Genomic DNA, 17,676 nt, shown 5'->3' on the forward strand with positions numbered 1-17,676 from the left:
AGTTGATCCGAACCCGAACTTTCGGCATTTGATTAGCGGGGGCTGCTGAAGTTGGATAAAGCCCTAAGGCTATGTGGAAAACATGGATATATAGTAATTGGCTGTATCCATGTTTTCCAGACAACCTTAGAGCTTTATCCAAGTTCAGCAGCCACCGCTAATCAAATACCGAACGTTCGGGTTCGGATCGACTCGAGCATGCTCGAGGTTCGCTCATCTGTAATCCCTAATATTCCTAATGTCTACATTCTAGTAGTCTGTTGAACGATTATTCCAACAATGCTGTATTTGTCACGCCATAGACTTCAATAAAGACAGCCAATGGTTTAGAGGAGTAGTAGTGGACATCTGTGGTATATCCTATGGCTATCCTATATGCATTATTATAAATATATTACAAAGCAAATTACTGCTCATTTCTAAAGTAAATTCAAGTGATAAATAATGATATTATCTATTTTTCACCAAAATAAGTTTGTAGATGGACAACCATGGAACTTGCATATTTTTTTTGTATTATTCGGCAATGGACGGCAATGAAAGTGATACTGGACAGACGGACTACACTACATTTTCTCCTCCATCTGCAAACAAGGCAATGAATATTGCAGTTCATTCATGCCATGTATTTCACTGCACAGTGATGAGCTTCATACCATATGGGGATTACTATAATTAGACACGACTGCTACTCCATCCCCAAGACTTCCAGCACCAACAAGTTTCCCTAATTGAGTATAAATTGCTATCGTGTTTCTTATACAGTATGTGTAACCAAGGAAACAGAACGAATGGACACAAAATGATGAATCATGATCTGGCATCTACCGTATGTATGAACTAAGAGCTAAAAAGTGAATCCCAGAATAAACTTCTATTCCACTTTATCAATTACAAAGGCCGAATAATATGATGTCAGTGACATATTACTGATCTTAACATATTACAGGCAATTTCATATTAAAACAATGAGCTTGAATTGCTCATAGCCGCATATTATCTAATCATCTTTCAAGCTGGAGTTAAAGCTTAGCATAACAAGTGTTTTATGAATATTAAAGGGGAACTCCGGCAAAATGGCAGAAAGTTATATAGATTTGTAATTTACGTATATTTAAAAACTCAAGTACTTGTTAGCTGCTGTATGTCCTACGGGATGTGATGTGTTCTTTCCAGTCTGACACAGTGCCCTCTGCTGCCACCTCTGTCCATGTCAGGAACTGTCCAGAGCAGTAGCAAATCCCCATAGAAAACCTCTCCTGCTCTGGACAGTTCTTGAAATGGACAGAGGTAGCAGCAGAGAGCACTGTTTCAGACTGGAAAGAATTCACCACATCCTGCAGGACATACATAAGCTGATAAGTACTGGAAGACTAGAGATTTTTAAACAGAAGTAAATTACAAATCTTTAAAACTTTCTAAGCCCACTGTCTAGAATGAGGACCTATAAAAGTTTCTATACCTCCATGTGCTTCCTCTTGTTTGGATACAGGTGTGTTTGGATGCACTTTATGTGCAAATTTTCCCTTATAAAGTCAATAGAGATTAAAAAATAATGGAGAGGTGAGAAGTGTATAACTTCATCTCCTTTACCCAAGACAAGGGTCAGCAGTTTTATAACTGACAATACATAGTAAATCACACAGTAGCCATATGAAAGACAGTATGGAGCTCATATAAAAGTATGCTGACCTTTAGTACATAATGTAACATTATATACATTTACTCCAAAATATGGACTTTCACAGGTAAGATTTTCTCATCCATATGAAGTACTGTATTGATTATTGAGATCTAGATAATGGTCTACAAATATTCTAAACTTTTATTAATCAAGTTGAATGGATAAAGAATAGATCAATGCAGGGTGCATTAAATGGCAATTACGGCAAAAAATATATATATTTTTTTTCAAATTAACTGGTACCAGAAAGTTATATAGATTTATAAATCACTTCTATTTAAAAATCCCAAGTCTTCTAGTACTTATCAGCTGCTGTATGTCCTGCAGGAAGTGGTGCATTAGTTCCAGTCTAACACAGTGCTATTTGCTGTCACCTCTGTCTGAGTCAGGAACTGAAGGTTTTTTCTATGGGGATTTTTGACTGCTCTGACACGGACAGAGGTGGCAGCAGAGAGCACTGTGTCACAATGGAGAGAAAACACCACTTCCTGCAGAACATACAGCAGCTGATAAGTACTGAAAGACTGGAGATTTTTAAATAGAAGTAAATTACAAATATATATAACTTTCTGGTACCAGTTGATTTAAAAGAAAAAAAAATCACTGGAGTTCCCCTTTAAATGTAGTTATTTGGCATGCTATGTTCAGCACCAAATGTAAACTATGACACAATAAATCCTATAAGGCACACTTAAAGGCCAATTTTTCGTTTTTTTTTTTACTATTAACATTTTAAAGAGATATTTTTTCTTAAACAAGTACCAAAACCCATATATATATATATATATATATCTATGTACAAAGAGTAAGATGCGCACATCCACACATAATCTTCTGTACAGCTGTTTCCTAGGATGATCTTTGGACTTGTACACGACTGACCTCACCTCTTACTGAAGCATAAATCACATGCCGATTGAATCCTATAAAATCTGTTTTGTTTCTCTTTGTTGAAATTATTGTGTTTAGCCTAAATGTTTACCTAATTTTAAAAATTTCTAAAATATTCATAAATAGCTAGAAGGTAGTACAGAGAACCACGTTAAAGAGAGGACTTTTTGGTCTAGACATTTTGGAATAGATAGACACTTACTGAAGCAGAGGGGAATCACTGTTGTCTGGGTCCAGAAACCATGGATAGTATTGCGGCCCAGTTACATTCACTTTAATGGGGCACAACCATAGTTATAGGCCCTGTTTATGGAAAAAAGGGCAGCCTACTTTCCAATTCTTGAGAGCTTCTACTGTCTATTTAGTATAGCAGACCAGAAGTTTAGGTGTGAAGAGTAATCTCTGCTCGCTACCTTCACATTGAGTTTCATTGACCTCAGTGGCTTTCTGTTTATAGTCTACTAGAGATCAGTGAACCTCGAGGTTTGTCAAACCTGAGCAGGCGGAATTTGAATACCAGTGGCTGAAGTTGGATGCAGCCCTATGGCTGATCGGTAAACATGGATACAGCCCATGGCCTATGGCTGTATCCATGTTTTCCAGGACTTCCTAGAGCTGTATCCAGCTTAGAGCATGGAGTCTGGGATCAAGCTGTATACCAAATAGGGAGGGAATCATCCTGTAACCACATTGCCCTTTGTAGACCCCTGAATAACCACTGATGGGTAGAGTTTGCTTCAATTGTAGCTCAGAAACTATTTGATAAAGACACTTTACCCCAAAGGAGGTAATAACTATTATGACTTCCCTTTGCAACACATTTTGTCATTTCTTTTTGTTCCGAACAACCTGTAAATTATACTACAAGCCTGTGAACATAATTTTATCAGGGGGGGGTTATGTTGTAAAGTGCAGATCGCACCACCTAATTCTACATAGGGAAAAGCTGCAATACCAGACACAATCCATGTGCTAAAAGAACAGCTGTTTTTGTGAAAAAAAATTTGTTGGCCTGTTGCAAGCACAAATGCTATATGATGTGGTCTAGAGGTCATTATGGGCTTAAGGCACTTTTACACAGGCCAGTTACTGGCAAGGGGTGTTGCTGTAAACACTCCTGCAGCTGATAACCGTCCTATGTAAAAGTGACAGCGATCAGCTGAGGAACAGGTAAACGCCCGATACTTGGCTGATCACATCTTTTGTACGGGCTTTAAAATCCATTGATATCGGCTGCACATCTCCTTGTGTAAATATGGGATGTGTGGCCAATAGCAATAGATTTAAATGGGCACACAAACAATACCATGATAGTTTGTGCAACCTGGCCGCTCGATTCAGTACTAGTATCAATCTTGCTGATCGGTGCTCACTTGCGTCCTTGCACAGCCCCACATCATCCCCATACTCCATTGGTAATTGCATGCCTGTGTAAAAAATATCAACAGGGACGTAACTAATAATCAGTAGACAACATTGTAAAGCATGGATCTCCCATGCCCAAACAGTAGATCATTTATTGAGTCATTACTAGAGATGAGCGAACCTGGAGCATGCTCGAGTCCATCCGAACCCGAACTTTCAGCATGTGATTAGCGGTGGCTGCTGAAGTTGGATAAAGCCCTAAGGCTATGTGGAAATCATGCATATAGTCATTGGCTGTATCCATGTTTTCCAGACAACCTTAGAGCTTTATCCAAGTTCAGCAGCCCCAGCTAATCAAATGCCGAAAGTTCGGGTTCGGATGGACTCGAACCCGAACCCGGTTCGCTCATCTCTAGTCATTCCTGATCAAAATGATCCCATAAACTAAGAAAGAATGCTGTAGATACTTTAGTCTGAGGCCATCAATACTTTGACCCTGCACCCTGCGGAATTTTAGCAGCAAAACAGTGGAAGGAACAGAGGCAAAGATGCCCTCACCATAGGTCCTATAGCAAACACTTAGGCTGGTTGCAGGCAAGTAGTGGCCTAGGGCTACACAAACCTTATACTTGGATTTTTTATAGAAAATGTTGCTAAAAGTGTGGTTGAGCCAGCAATCTCACAGTTTATCAGCTGGCAGTTTAGGAATAGCTGGAGATCCTCACATTGACAACTTATTAAAAAAACAAAAAACAAAACACATGTCTCTCATGCGCTTGCTTTGGTCCAGACTGGCTAAAAAACAGTTTAAAACATTTGCAAGAAATCTCTAACAAAATAAATAGTGCAGTTAAAAAACTTCCTTTACTGTTTATTCGAGAGGAGAATCCTCAGACACACTTGGGTTCATCCAAACCGGAGCATCTGGCATTTCCTTTCATTTGGATGCAGCCCTAAGGCTTCCTGGAAAACATAGATACAGCCATAGGCCATTTTCCGGGTCTCCTCAGGGCTGCATCCAACTTCTTCAGCCACCAATATTCAAATCCCGAACGATCAGACCCAGCATGCTCATCTCATCAAGTTCGCTCATCTCTGTGGTTTATAGATAGACAACAAAATTAATTTTCATCTCGTGCTAGTGAAACTATACAGGTTACAAGTTGAAATGTGAGCCATTGCTCGCATTCTAAAAGGCAGGTGGCCACTATTAATTTATGCTTTATTGGGTTTATTCCAATCAAACTAAAAAATCTGAAAATCTTTTAAATTTGCACATCTATTTTCCAAAAAGTCTAATTAATTTTTTTTATTTAGTGCTGCTTTACTATCTCTGTGCACAGCAAGACCTCTTGGCTGACGTAGAGGGTGAACAACTAACTGGACTGGCAGTCTCCTCTTCTGACAGGCAGAGACACTGCATCAGCACTGCTATATTTCTCTTGGATGTCCACTCCCAAGTCATTGTTCTACCAGTGTATACACTCCTGCCGGGATTCCCTCAGGTGCAGGACTATGTAAGTACTGTATAAATCACAACTGTGATCAACAACGGCCGTGATCACTACAGTACTTACGTAGGGTGAACATAGCCTTAGGCGGGATACTAGTATTGCTGCACGTGTTTTTTATTTTTTGGGATGGGGATGGGGAGGAGCAGGACCAAATATTGAAAGAAAAACATGATCAGGAGGTGCCCTTTCCATGAGCATTCCCTATACCCTTGTTTGCTGTTCCTCCCTACAGGGGGGTTCTACATAGGTTCTCATTGATCAGTATGAACATGGAAGGCCCATGTTAATCAGCTTATATTATACCCTCAATAATATGGATCTTAAAGCCAATGTATCACTAGATCGAGTCAATAAAGAATTCCATAGAACCTGATCAAGTTTACCTCTGGCTTGTATCTGCAAATGTGCTAGTTTGGTGCACTAGCATCCAGTGTCCACTAGCACATTTCCAGATATACAAACCGGAGGAGATCTCGGGAACCGGAATGGACAGCACTGTTACAATGTACATGGCGGCACCGATCAAGTTCTATGGTAATCTTTATTGACGCAATCTAGTTGTACTTTACTTTAATTCACTTTTATGAAGGCAGGGGTTCTTAGGACTAAGGGATAAAGTAGTTACCAAAGGACTATTTTTCTGGACTTTTTGTCACTTATCCTATTGTAAAAGTCAACGCTCTGCCATTTACAAGGTTGAAAAGTGGGCAATAAAGTTGAATAGATTCAATTGTACAAAATATTCAGCAATACACCAAATTCAAAGACAAAAGTGGAAACGTGTGTCAATTATATTACAACCTATAAAAGCCAGAATGGAGAATAACAAGTAATGTGCCAGCCTAATCTGGGGTGACGCACAGCACGGGGGGACGGGTAAAGGAAATCTATTAACTGCACTTTCCATGGGTTTGCAGTACAACATAATTCACATACAACAGACTCACAGAGAATCCGCTCTTATTAAATAAACCGCTTCTTTTTTATAATATTAAGTACAACTAGAAATTGCTTCCTATTCTGATAAGCTCCTCTGCTGTTATATAGATAGAAGGACAAATAATACTGGGGAAAAGCTGATCTAGTGCATGAAATATATACAGCTCCCACATATAGCACGGACAGAATCTCCATATCTTCAAAATACAGTTAAGTTTTTAGTTTTTCTTCCTATAAACATGGTAACATCTTAATCTTCAGAAACATGCAGCTTAAAAATAGATTTTTTTCCTTTAATTACAAATATTGAAAAAATAGTCATCCATTAAACTATAGTCTCTGAAGACAGTAGATTTCTTGGGACGGAGACTACTAGTTACATGCCCCCGAATGGTTCTCTTAGGGTTGAAAGCATGAACTAGACCACAATGAAAGAATGGCAAGCCAAGCTTTCAGATAAGGCACTTGCAGTTCTTTACAGTGTACAAGGGGAAGGGGGGGATTCACTTATATTTAATGTCAGTTTGACAAGGCAGATGTGTGATGGAGGCTTGGTCGGATCTTGAAGGAATCGTGATGTAACGCTGATAGGTTATCTTCGGTGGTTGTAGCCTGCGTTTGAAAAAAGTGAAAATGTTATGTTAGGAAGCAATGGTGTACAGAGAGAAACCTTTACCCAAAATTCAGCCCAAAGTCCCATTTATAAGAACATTGAGGGCTCAGATACTAGATAAGAAATCATCCTTTAAAGGGGTTGTCCGGGATAATAAAATAATTGGACATCCTGCCGGGGCCATGTCAGTTAAGTATACTTACTTGTCCTGGTCCTCTGGCGCTGCCAGATCCTGGGCCACCTTCTCTCTGACGCTGTCAGTGTTTTAATGACATACTCCCACTGGAAATGGCTACTCAGTATAGAGTCTAGAGTCTATGTTGTGTGTCCATTTCCGGAGGGAGCAGAACATCACTCAGGAGAGTGGGTGGCTGGGGATCTGGCAGCAGCGGGGGTAAGTATACATTACTGAAATGCTCCCAGCAGCCCCAGCAGGATCTCTGATAAAGACATGTTTAGCAGTGTCGGCTGAAATCCAGTTGACAGATTCCCTTTATCTGTATCATAAACTAAATAAAAACAGAATATAACACATACCTGCCCCTTATCATCTTCACATGAGATTATCTACAGATGGGATTCATAAGCAGTGTAATAGGAAAGACCGCATATCTAGTAATGATCAAACTTCATGAAAGTGTGTGGGTTTTACAACTTCCTCAAACACGGACCCTCAATGTTTAACTACTCATGTCTGGAAAAGTTGGATACCACCCTAGGGAGTCCTGGAAAATCTGGATACAGTCATAGGCCATAGGCTGTATCCATGTTTTCCTGGTGGTCCTCAGACTGTCACCATCTTCTTCAGATGTAGGGAGTTAAATGCTGAGCGTTTGGGTTCTGAGAAAGCTGCACACTTTCTTGAATCACGTCAAACAGCCCCATTCACTGCGATTGCTCGCTCAGCCAGGCCGTGGTATTGCTGCTGGAAGAGCAGAAGGTGACAGCCGGCTGCTGTGAACGGTACCCGGCGCAATGGAGGCACAGGGACGGGTATTTTCTCTCACCCCCCTCTACCTGCTGATTTCAGTTTCCTTGGGACTTCCTCTTTAAGGTTCCAGAACTTATAAGCCACCTCTAAGAAGAGTTTCAGTGAACTGTGTAGCTCAGCCCTTTATAGTAAATGATATCCATAAGCTAGAAGACTGCTGGTTACTGATTACTCTATGTGTAGCCCCCAAAAGGGGAGAGATGTAGGGTCATCAATCTGGTGAATCATCGGAAACTTTACACAGGGATCTGCTCTAACCTGCAGCTGCATCATAATCTGTCAAGTCTTTCTTTGGCACCCAATTTCTTAGACTAAATCATGAGAATCATTAAGTAAATTGTGTAAAGCTCAAGGAACTCGGAGTATCCCTGTAATTTGTGAGTATGAGGTAAATTCTCGGCGCACTTAAGCGCATCTTGCTTCACTTTGTCAGGCTTCTTAAAGAATATTCTGTTTTATAACAAAGTATAAATCTTTCAACCTCTCTTGGGGCTGACATTGGTGATAAATACTCTGCTGGTTAACCCCTTCTGCCAGCAGTATACTGCTGACATCTGAATAATCAATATGGACTGTTAAGGGTCAGTCAGTCCAAACCCGGAACACTCTGTATTTCAATACAAGTGTCTGAAGAAGTTGGATGCAGCCCAGGGAGACCTGGTGGATACAGCCTATGGCCTATGGTTGTATCCATGTTTTCCAGGACTCCCTAGGGCTGCATTCACCTTCTTCAGCCACTGGTACAGGGAATTTGAATTCCTATAGATAAGCTGATGTTTTCTTAAAAAGTGATTGTTCACACTAAGCTACATGAGACGACATGTTAGTGTGATATCCCACAGTTAAATTCCCTGGGCACCTGTCGTTAAGTTATCTCTTCAGTTCAGTTGAGCTAAAGGTAGCATTCTCTAGTTTCACCACTAGGTGTCAGTGTTATTTCTAAACTCTTATGTGTTGCACCGCTGAAACAGGCAAAGGGTTACGGTTGTTATTGTACCATGTGGTCTGTGCTGGCCTATAGGGGATACTCTCGCTCCTTCTACCTATCCCTGCTCTCTCCACACACACAGCCCCCAGGGAAGTAGCTAATTAGCCCTGTGTGGACAGGAAGTCAGTTAAGTGTGTAGACAGTGTGAAGTGAGTTAAGTACACAAGTGTATGAAGCAAACAGAGACACTCAGTTTCTCCAGTCTATCCACTGTAGCTACTACGCAGTGCTAGACACCACAAAGGGAGGAGAGTCGGGGATAAACTCAGCCCACGTCGAGAACCACTCTACAAAGTGGTTCTGGTATAGAAAGGAACTAGCCTGGATAGAACAAAGATACTGGAAGGTCTATGTATTCTATCGCGCAGGGCAGGTGAGACCGGGACACCCTTGGACACTTAGCTTCACCCAGATAACCACGGCTGGGGTTTGTATCACCCTATTATGATGAGAAACTCGATACTATAGGGCAGAAGGTGGTCAGACATCAGTCTAAAAAAAGGTACAAGTAAACTTCTCACCCTCAAGTCTCAAGTATTTCTATAAAGTTCCAAAAGAGAACAGTGCTACTTTGGGTTGGGACTCCTTTGACAAACTCCTCTCCTCTACGCTGCTCCACTCTACTCTAAACTTGACAAGCACCGCTAAAAGTACCTCAACTGTATTCAACACTTTCAAGTATCTTGGCAGCACAGATCCATTTGAGCACTATTACCTGTACAATGATTATCTATTTGCTACCAAAGTGTTCTTTATAATTCAGAGACTGCACAGTAACACTGTTCTATTTATTCACTGGGACTCATCATCTCTTTCTCTGCACCAGCACCTATACACATTCGCCACACACGTTGGGTCATTTTTCCCCTTTCTGTGGCTGGCAATACTGATAGTCCTGGTGGGTTCAATTGCCACTCAGGACTACCGTGACAGGAGCCCAAGCGACCTATCACAATCCAACAGGTCACCAATAATTTTGGGAAGTACAGCCAGCCACACTCTACAAGGCAGGTACTAACATTACACCTCTGTGCTGGACTAGCACTGGGGTCACAACACATCACTGGCTGAGCTGTGCAACACAACCGGCCAACCACCACAGAAGTGGCGTCACACGTGACACCATAGCACGGCACCAGTCGAGTACCACAGAATTATACATTACAGTTCATCTGTCTATCTTCACTAGTGATTTTTTTCTTTTTACACATGTGTTGTTTTGTTTTGGGTGGTAGTTTGGTTTATTAAAACAATATTCTGCTCTATGGCTATTGTATAGGCACGCCCTACTCAAGTTAGTACAATACAACTCATCAGTACATTGTTTAAAGTCAGAATTCTTAGGTCATATAACATACACAGATGCATTGGGATAGAGGAAGTATGGAAATCATGACTCATATCCAGTATGCCTTTCCAGTGTATTCCCGAGGGGTCTGTAAACTTACCAGCACACTGTTGTTTTGATGAATAGCCTGAGACTCCAGTGGCCAACAATGAATTGTACATCAATACCCGTAAGACAGACTATAGCCGCCATCACACACCTGGTACCTGTAAAAAAAAATTCTTGAATCTTGCAATTTTAAAACAACAAAATAGTTTGTCAATATCACTAATATAACTAAACCAAACTTTACATGGCCATATTCCTGAGCTCATCCAAAAAAAAATGTTACCTAAATCTCAAGAAAGGTGCTCACCACTGGAATACCCCCTTTAAATATTTTGGTGGCAGAGAAAAAAATGTTTCAGTTGATTTGGCAACTGATGTCATAAGTTATACAGATTTGTAAATTACTTGAAAATCTCTTTTTGAATTTGAAAAAAAAAAAAAAAAAAAAAACAGTCTTCCAGTACTTATCAGCTGTTGTATATTTTGCAGGAAATGGTGCAGTCTTTTCAGTCTGACACAGTGCTCTCTACTGCCACCTCTGTCCATGTCAGGAACTGTCCAGAGCAGTAGCAAATCCCCATAGAAAACCTCTCCTGCTCTGGACAGTTCCTGACATGGACAGAGGTGGCAGCAGAGAGCACTGTGTCAGACTGAAAAGAATACACCACTTCCTGCAGGATATGCAGCAGCTGATAAGTACTCGTAGACTGGAGATTTTTAAATAGAAGTAATTTACAAATCTGTATAACTTTCTGATACCAGTTGATTTGAAAACATTTTTTATCTCCAGAATACCCATTTAAGATTTCAAGTCTTCCTCCTGGCTCGTGTGTATTTTAATCAGTAGATAACAGGATTTTGGCTTAGATACTATTTATATAATATTCTTATGTTGTATGTGTCAATATTTTTGGCATAAAATGTGCAGTTCTGTTTAGTCCCCAGACGTACAATCTGTTCTATTAAAACTGTAGACGTATACTAAAATCTGTAAGCCTTTGGCACTCTAGTTATTGTAAAAGTACAACTCCCAGAATGCTTTGATAATTTCATATTGGAAGTTGTATTTCAACCACTGCATAGTATGCTCAGGACACAGCAGAGAGGGCTCCAGCATAACACATAGGGCTATCTATTACAGAAGGTGGTATCCTCTAGATACAGAGTAAGGCTATGTTCACACTACGTATGAGACCAGACGTTCCGTGACCCTGGCCAGGTAACGGAACGGCCGATCTCTGGCCGGATCATCTCGGCTGGTACTTTAAGGACAAGTGCCATGAAAAACTTTTTCCCAGTAATTGAAGCACATTACAAAGTTATATAACTGTGTAATATGCTTCAATCACCTATCTGCCTCCCTTCCCTGTCTTTTCCCCCCTCCACCCCCCACCAGGAAGTGTCCTACCTCACACAGACCTAATTACTGTCGTCACCATCACCAAGCTCTTCTCTCAGCTCCTTCTCCTGTTACAGCAGCCCCCCCTCCCCTGCCTTGTCAGGTGACTCAGCTTGCTCAGCTCCCATTGGCTGAACAACTGCAAGCCATCACTTGGACTGGGGAGGGGGGCTGCTGTAACAGGACCAGGGGCGGAACTACTGCAGTAGCAGCCATAGCCGCTGCTACGGGGCCCGGCACATCAGGGGGCCCGGGCATGCTGTCATGTTCCCGGTTAGCTGTTCAGGACCTTTGTTCTGACATCTGCTAACCCGGGAGAATAGTGTGTAGTGAAGCCGGCCGGGCCCCCCATCCCCTTCTTCCCAACTTCCTGTTTCCTGACTCCTATGATACTGCAGGGTGAGCAGAGCGGGGACTTCCTCTGGCTGTATATACCCCCCTGTCCTGGCTGTATATACCCCCTCTCCTTTCCTGGCTGTATATACCCCCCCCCTGTCCTGGCTGTATATAACACCCCCTCTCCCTGTCCTGGCTGTATATAACACCCCCTCTCCATGTCCTGACTGTATATAACCCCCCCCTGTCCTGGCTGTATATACCCCCTCTCCTGTCCTGGCTGTATATACCCCCTCTCCTGTCCTGGCTGTATATACCCCCTCTCCTGTCCTGGCTGTATATACCCCCTCTCCTGCCCTGGCTGTATATACCCCCTCTCCTGTCCTGGCTGTATATAACCCCCCCCTGTCCTGGCTATATATAGCACCCCCCTCTCCCTGTCCTGGCTGTATATAACCCCCCCCCCTGTCCTGGCTATATATAGCACCCCCCTCTCTCCCTGTTCTGGCTGTTTATATATCATCCCCCCTGTCCTGGCTGTATATAACACCTCCCCCCCCTCTCCCTGGCCTGGCTGTATATATCAACCCCCCCCCCCCGTCCTGGCTGTATATAACACCCCCCCCCTCCCTGTTCTGGCTGTATACAACACACACACACACACTGCTGTTCTGGCTGTATATAATACACACGCTGTTGTCCTGGCTGTATATAACACACACACTGTTATCCTGGCTGGATGTAAGTATATAAGTAGTACTATTAATATTATTGCGGGGGTGGTGGTCACTGACCGGCACGGTGTGGACTTAGTGTAGGGACCCATGTGTATCAGATACCTGCACAGGGTACATGGGGCAGTGTGGCTTGATCAATTCATACACAAAATTCTGATGTTTTTTATGCAGCCGAGAAGCACTAGTGTCAGCCATAGGTGTGAGGTGCAGCGCTTTTTTCTCTCCTGTATTGTATTAATATTATTGCCGTGACTGCAGGAGGGGCCCCATTCAAAAGTTCGCTATGGGGCCCAGCCATTTCTAGTTACGCCCCTGAACAGGACCTAGAGCAGCCCTTCTGCTAATGACTCATCCTCACAAGAAGGAGCTGCCTGGTGACGGTGACAACATTCATTAGGTCTGTGTGAGTTTCTTACACTTCCTGGTGGGGGGTGGAGGGGGGAAAAGACAGGGAAGGGAGGCAGATAGGTGATTGAAGCATATTACACAGTTATATAACTTTGTAATGTGCTTCAATTACTGGGAAAAAGTTTTTCATGGCACTTGTCCTTTAAGTAATGGCTGGATGATCTTTCTGGCCGTAGGGCTTTGATGCGGGCGCATCAGCGTGGCCTACATCAGAGCTTCCCATAGCCCACAGTGCGCCTGTCAGTTTTTTCCGGCGCCGCACAGATCCCGGCCGGAGCGTATACGATGTGTGTACGCTACGGCCGGGATCCCATTGCACATAGGCTATGTCCCACCCCGCAAAACTACGGCCGTAGTTCTGCGGCAAGAACTACGGCCGTAGTTTTACGCAGTGTGAACATAGCCTTAGGCTGGGTTCACACACAGTATATTTCAGGCAGTATTTGGTCCTCATGTCAGGTCCTCATTGCAACCAAAACCAGGAGTGGATTGAAAACACAGAAAGGATCTGTTCACACAATGTTGAAATTGAGTGGATGGCCGCTATATAACAGTAAGTAACTGCCATTATTTCAATACAACGGCCGTTGTTTTAAAATAACCCCAAATATTTGCCATTAAATGACGGCCATCCACTCAATTTCAACATTATGTGAACAGAGCCTTTCTGTGTTTTCATAGAGGACCTGACATGAGGACCAAATTCTGCCTGAAATATACTGTGTGTGAATCCAGCCTTGAACAGTAAAATAATGAGAACATCCCAGTGAGACACATTTCCTATAAGGCTGGGCTCATACATAATAGTTTGGCATTATACCGTTCAGCCACAAGAAGCTGCAATTCCCGACCCCCCAGTGCTGTGACCCATGGGTGACTTCACTTGTATGCAAGCAGCACCAAAGTGGAGAACCGCTGCAGCCTGCATCAGATGAGTATAATTGTTTTTTTGTTTTTTTTTACTCCGAACACTGATGGTTTCCTGACGTCTCCTGATCAGTGTTTCTGTGTCATGAACTGCAGGAAAGGGATTTCTATGGGAATTTGCTACTGCTCTGAACAGTTCCTGATATGGACAGAGGTGGAAGCAGAGAGCACTGTGTCAGACTGGAAAAACTACACCACTTCCTGCAGGACATACAGCTGCTAATAAGTAATGGAAGACTGGAGATTTTCTAAACAGAAGTATTTTACAAATTTGTATGATCTTGACACCAGTTGATTAGAAAGATTTTTTTTTTTGCAGGAGTACCTTTTTTAAAATTAAAATTAGAAAATTAGGAAATTAAAAAAAATAAAGAGAGTATTTTGCAAAACTGCTCACGATCACAACCCCTGTTGATTTCTTAAAAAAAAGAAATCATGTCCCTCCTCTCACATGCGCCTCCTGATTACAGATGACTATTTTCACACATGAATCACACTGGTAAGAACCAGTCCATTATAAAGGCCCTGAAACTGAGTGCAGGAGACTTCTCCATCTAGAACACTGACTGTGGTTGGGGGCTGTCACAATTCTCATGTTCACAAATAGGAATTAACTTGTCATCAAGTAAGAAGCATTTCATGTTGTCTTTCCTTTTATTTTAGGCCTTACTTGCTATGACTTGTACATCCACGATGTGTAAATCAGGTCACACAGCAATGAAAGAAGTGTAATTTTTTTTCACAGTGTCATTCAACTGTTGGGAACAGTGGCTCATTGTCCTAGTGTTGTTCTAGTTTTTAACACTGAATTGTGTATGTGGACAACTAAGGTCAGGGTCACACACAGCAAAATACATCTATAATAAGCTACATTAAAGTCTTTCAAATAAAAACCTGCGCACACATTGTGACATTTTCTATAGACTTTACTATGCCATCTACATCCCAGTGCGACAAATCTTTATCTAGTTAGGATTTCCAGTTTATTATAAAATATAAAAAAGCAAAAACATTTATGACTGTTGTTTATATAGTTGTTCATATATTGTTCATATATGTTTACACAGGATTCACTCATCTTGGTCAGAAAGATATTAGGTCTAAAAAAAAAAACTAAATAGATACTCTTGCGAATTATTTCCCTTTAAAATAAACTGGTGTCAGAAAGTTATACAGATTTGTAATTTACTTCTATTTAAAAAATCTCGTCTTCCAGCACTTATAAGCTGCTGTATGTTCTGCAGGAAGTGGTATGTTCTTTCCAGTCTGACACAGTGCTCTCTGCTGCCACCTCTGTCCATGTCAGGAACTGTCCAAAACAGTAGCAAATACCCATAGAAAACCTCTCCTGCTCTGGACAGTTCCTGACATGGACAGAGGTGCAGTGGCAGATTATAATATGGGCGGTTTGGGCGGCCGCCTGGGGCACGAGGCTTCGGGGGGGCCCATGCCACCCACATTATTACTATGCATGAGGTTACACAGCAGCACATCACTCAGGGGCCCAGTGGGCCCCTGAGTGATGTGCTGCTGTGGCGCTCTGTCCCTGGAGTCCGCTCCCCCCTCCGCGGCACTTAGCTCTCCTGTCCTGCGTCAGGCTGCTCCAGATGGGCGGGACGCAGCGCAGCGTTCAGAGGAAGCTGGTGATGCTGCAGGAAGTGAGGCTTGAGGCTGAGCTGACCGAGTCTGTGCCTCATTGCAGCCAGCAGTCTGGGGCCCTGTTTCATCCCCCATCTGCTCTCCTCTGCTGTCGGGGGAGGAGGGGAGGAAGAACCCGGTGCCCGGACCTGGAGGAAGATAGAAGCGAAACTACAGCAGTCTGGGGTCCTGCTGGGGTCCTGTTTCCCCCTCTTCCTGCTCTCCTCTGCTGTCGGTGCATGGGAGGAGGGGGAGGGACGGAAGAACCCAGTGCCGGGACCGGGAGGAAGATGGAGGAGGGAGGCATGGAGCTGCTGTCTGCTGACAACCAGGAGTTTCTTCATAAAAAGTAAGTGTGTGTGTATGTGTTACACTGGGTCAGGCTGTATACTGTGTGTGTGGTGTTACACTGGGTCAGGCTGTATACTGCGTGTGGTGTTACACTGGGTCAGCCTGTATACTGCGTGTGGTGTTACACTGGGTCAGGCTGTATACTGCGTGTGGTGTTACACTGGGTCAGGCTGTATACTGTTTGTGTGTGTGGTGTCTGTTACACTGGGTCAGGCTGTATACTGTGTGTGGTGTTACACTGGGTCAGGCTGTATACTGCGTGTGGTGTTACACTGGGTCAGGCTGTATACTGCGTGTGGTGTTACACTGGGTCAGGCTGTATACTGTGTGTGTGGTGTTACACTGGGTCAGCCTGTATACTGTGTGTGGTGTTACACTGGGTCAGGTTGTATACTGTGTGTGGTGTTACACTGGGTCAGGCTGTATACTGTGTGTGTGGTGTTACACTGGGTCAGGCTGTATACTGTGTGTGGTGTTACACGGGGTCAGGCTGTATACTGCGTGTGGTGTCTGTTACACTGGGTCAGGCTGTATACTGTGTGTGTGGTGTCTTTTACACTGGGTCAGGCTGTATACTGTGTGTGGTGTTACACTGGGTCAGGCTGTATACTGTGTGTGGTGTTACACTGGGTCAGGCTGTATACTGTGTGTGGTGTTACACTGGGTCAGGCTGTATACTGTGTGTGGTGTTACACTGGGTCAGGCTGTATACTGTGTGTGGTGTTACACTGGGTCAGGCTGTATACTGTGTGTGGTGTTACACTGGGTCAGGCTGTATACTGTGTGTGGTGTTACACTGGGTCAGGCTGTACACTGTGTGTGGTGTTACACTGGGTCAGGCTGTATACTGTGTGTGGTGTTACACTGGGTCAGGCTGTATACTGTGTGTGGTGTTACACTGGGTCAGGCTGTATACTGTGTGTGTGGTGTTACACTGGGTCAGGTTGTATACTGTGTGTGGTGTTACACTGGGTCAGGCTGTACACTGTGTGTGGTGTTACACTGGGTCAGGCTGTATACTGTGTGTGGTGTTACACTGGGTCAGGCTGTATACTGTGTGTGGTGTTACACTGGGTCAGGCTGTATACTGTGTGTGTGGTGTCTCTTACACTGGGTCAGGCTGTATACTGTGTGTGGTGTTACACTGGGTCAGGCTGTACACTGTGTGTGGTGTTACACTGGGTCAGGCTGTATACTGTGTGTGGTGTTACACTGGGTCAGGCTGTATACTGTGTGTGGTGTTACCCTGGGTCAGGCTGTATACTGTGTGTGGTGTCTGTTACACTTGTGTCAGGCTGTATACTGTGTGTGGTGTTACACTGTGTCAGGCTGTATACTGTGTGTGGTGTTACACTGTGTCAGGCTGTATACTGTGTGTGGTGTTACACTGGGTCAGGCTGTATACTGTGTGTGGTGTCTGTTACACTGGGTCAGGCTGTATACTGTGTGTGTGGTGTTACACTGGGTCAGGCTGTATACTGTGTGTGGTGTTACACTGG

The 17,676-nt window shown here is 43.2% G+C and overlaps 1 protein-coding gene across 2 annotated transcripts in view; it reads right to left on the reverse strand.

Annotated features, from left to right (window-relative positions):
• Positions 1–4,230: 4,230 nt before the first annotated feature.
• RBPMS (RNA binding protein, mRNA processing factor) overlaps positions 4,231–17,676 on the reverse strand; it is a 163,825-nt gene continuing 150,379 nt past the window's right edge. The window contains exons 7-8 of one of the 2 annotated variants that reach the window (XR_011363967.1): positions 10,434–10,539; positions 4,231–7,005 (exon numbers count right to left, since the gene is read on the reverse strand). The gene's annotated coding sequence lies outside the window, so the exon portion shown is untranslated. Of the gene's footprint in view, positions 7,006–10,433; positions 10,540–17,676 lie in introns of those variants that run through there. The other variant, XM_069978054.1, reaches the window with a different exon arrangement.

This window comes from Dendropsophus ebraccatus, chromosome 7, assembly GCF_027789765.1.
Source record: "Dendropsophus ebraccatus isolate aDenEbr1 chromosome 7, aDenEbr1.pat, whole genome shotgun sequence".
Lineage (NCBI taxonomy): Eukaryota > Metazoa > Chordata > Amphibia > Anura > Hylidae > Dendropsophus > Dendropsophus ebraccatus.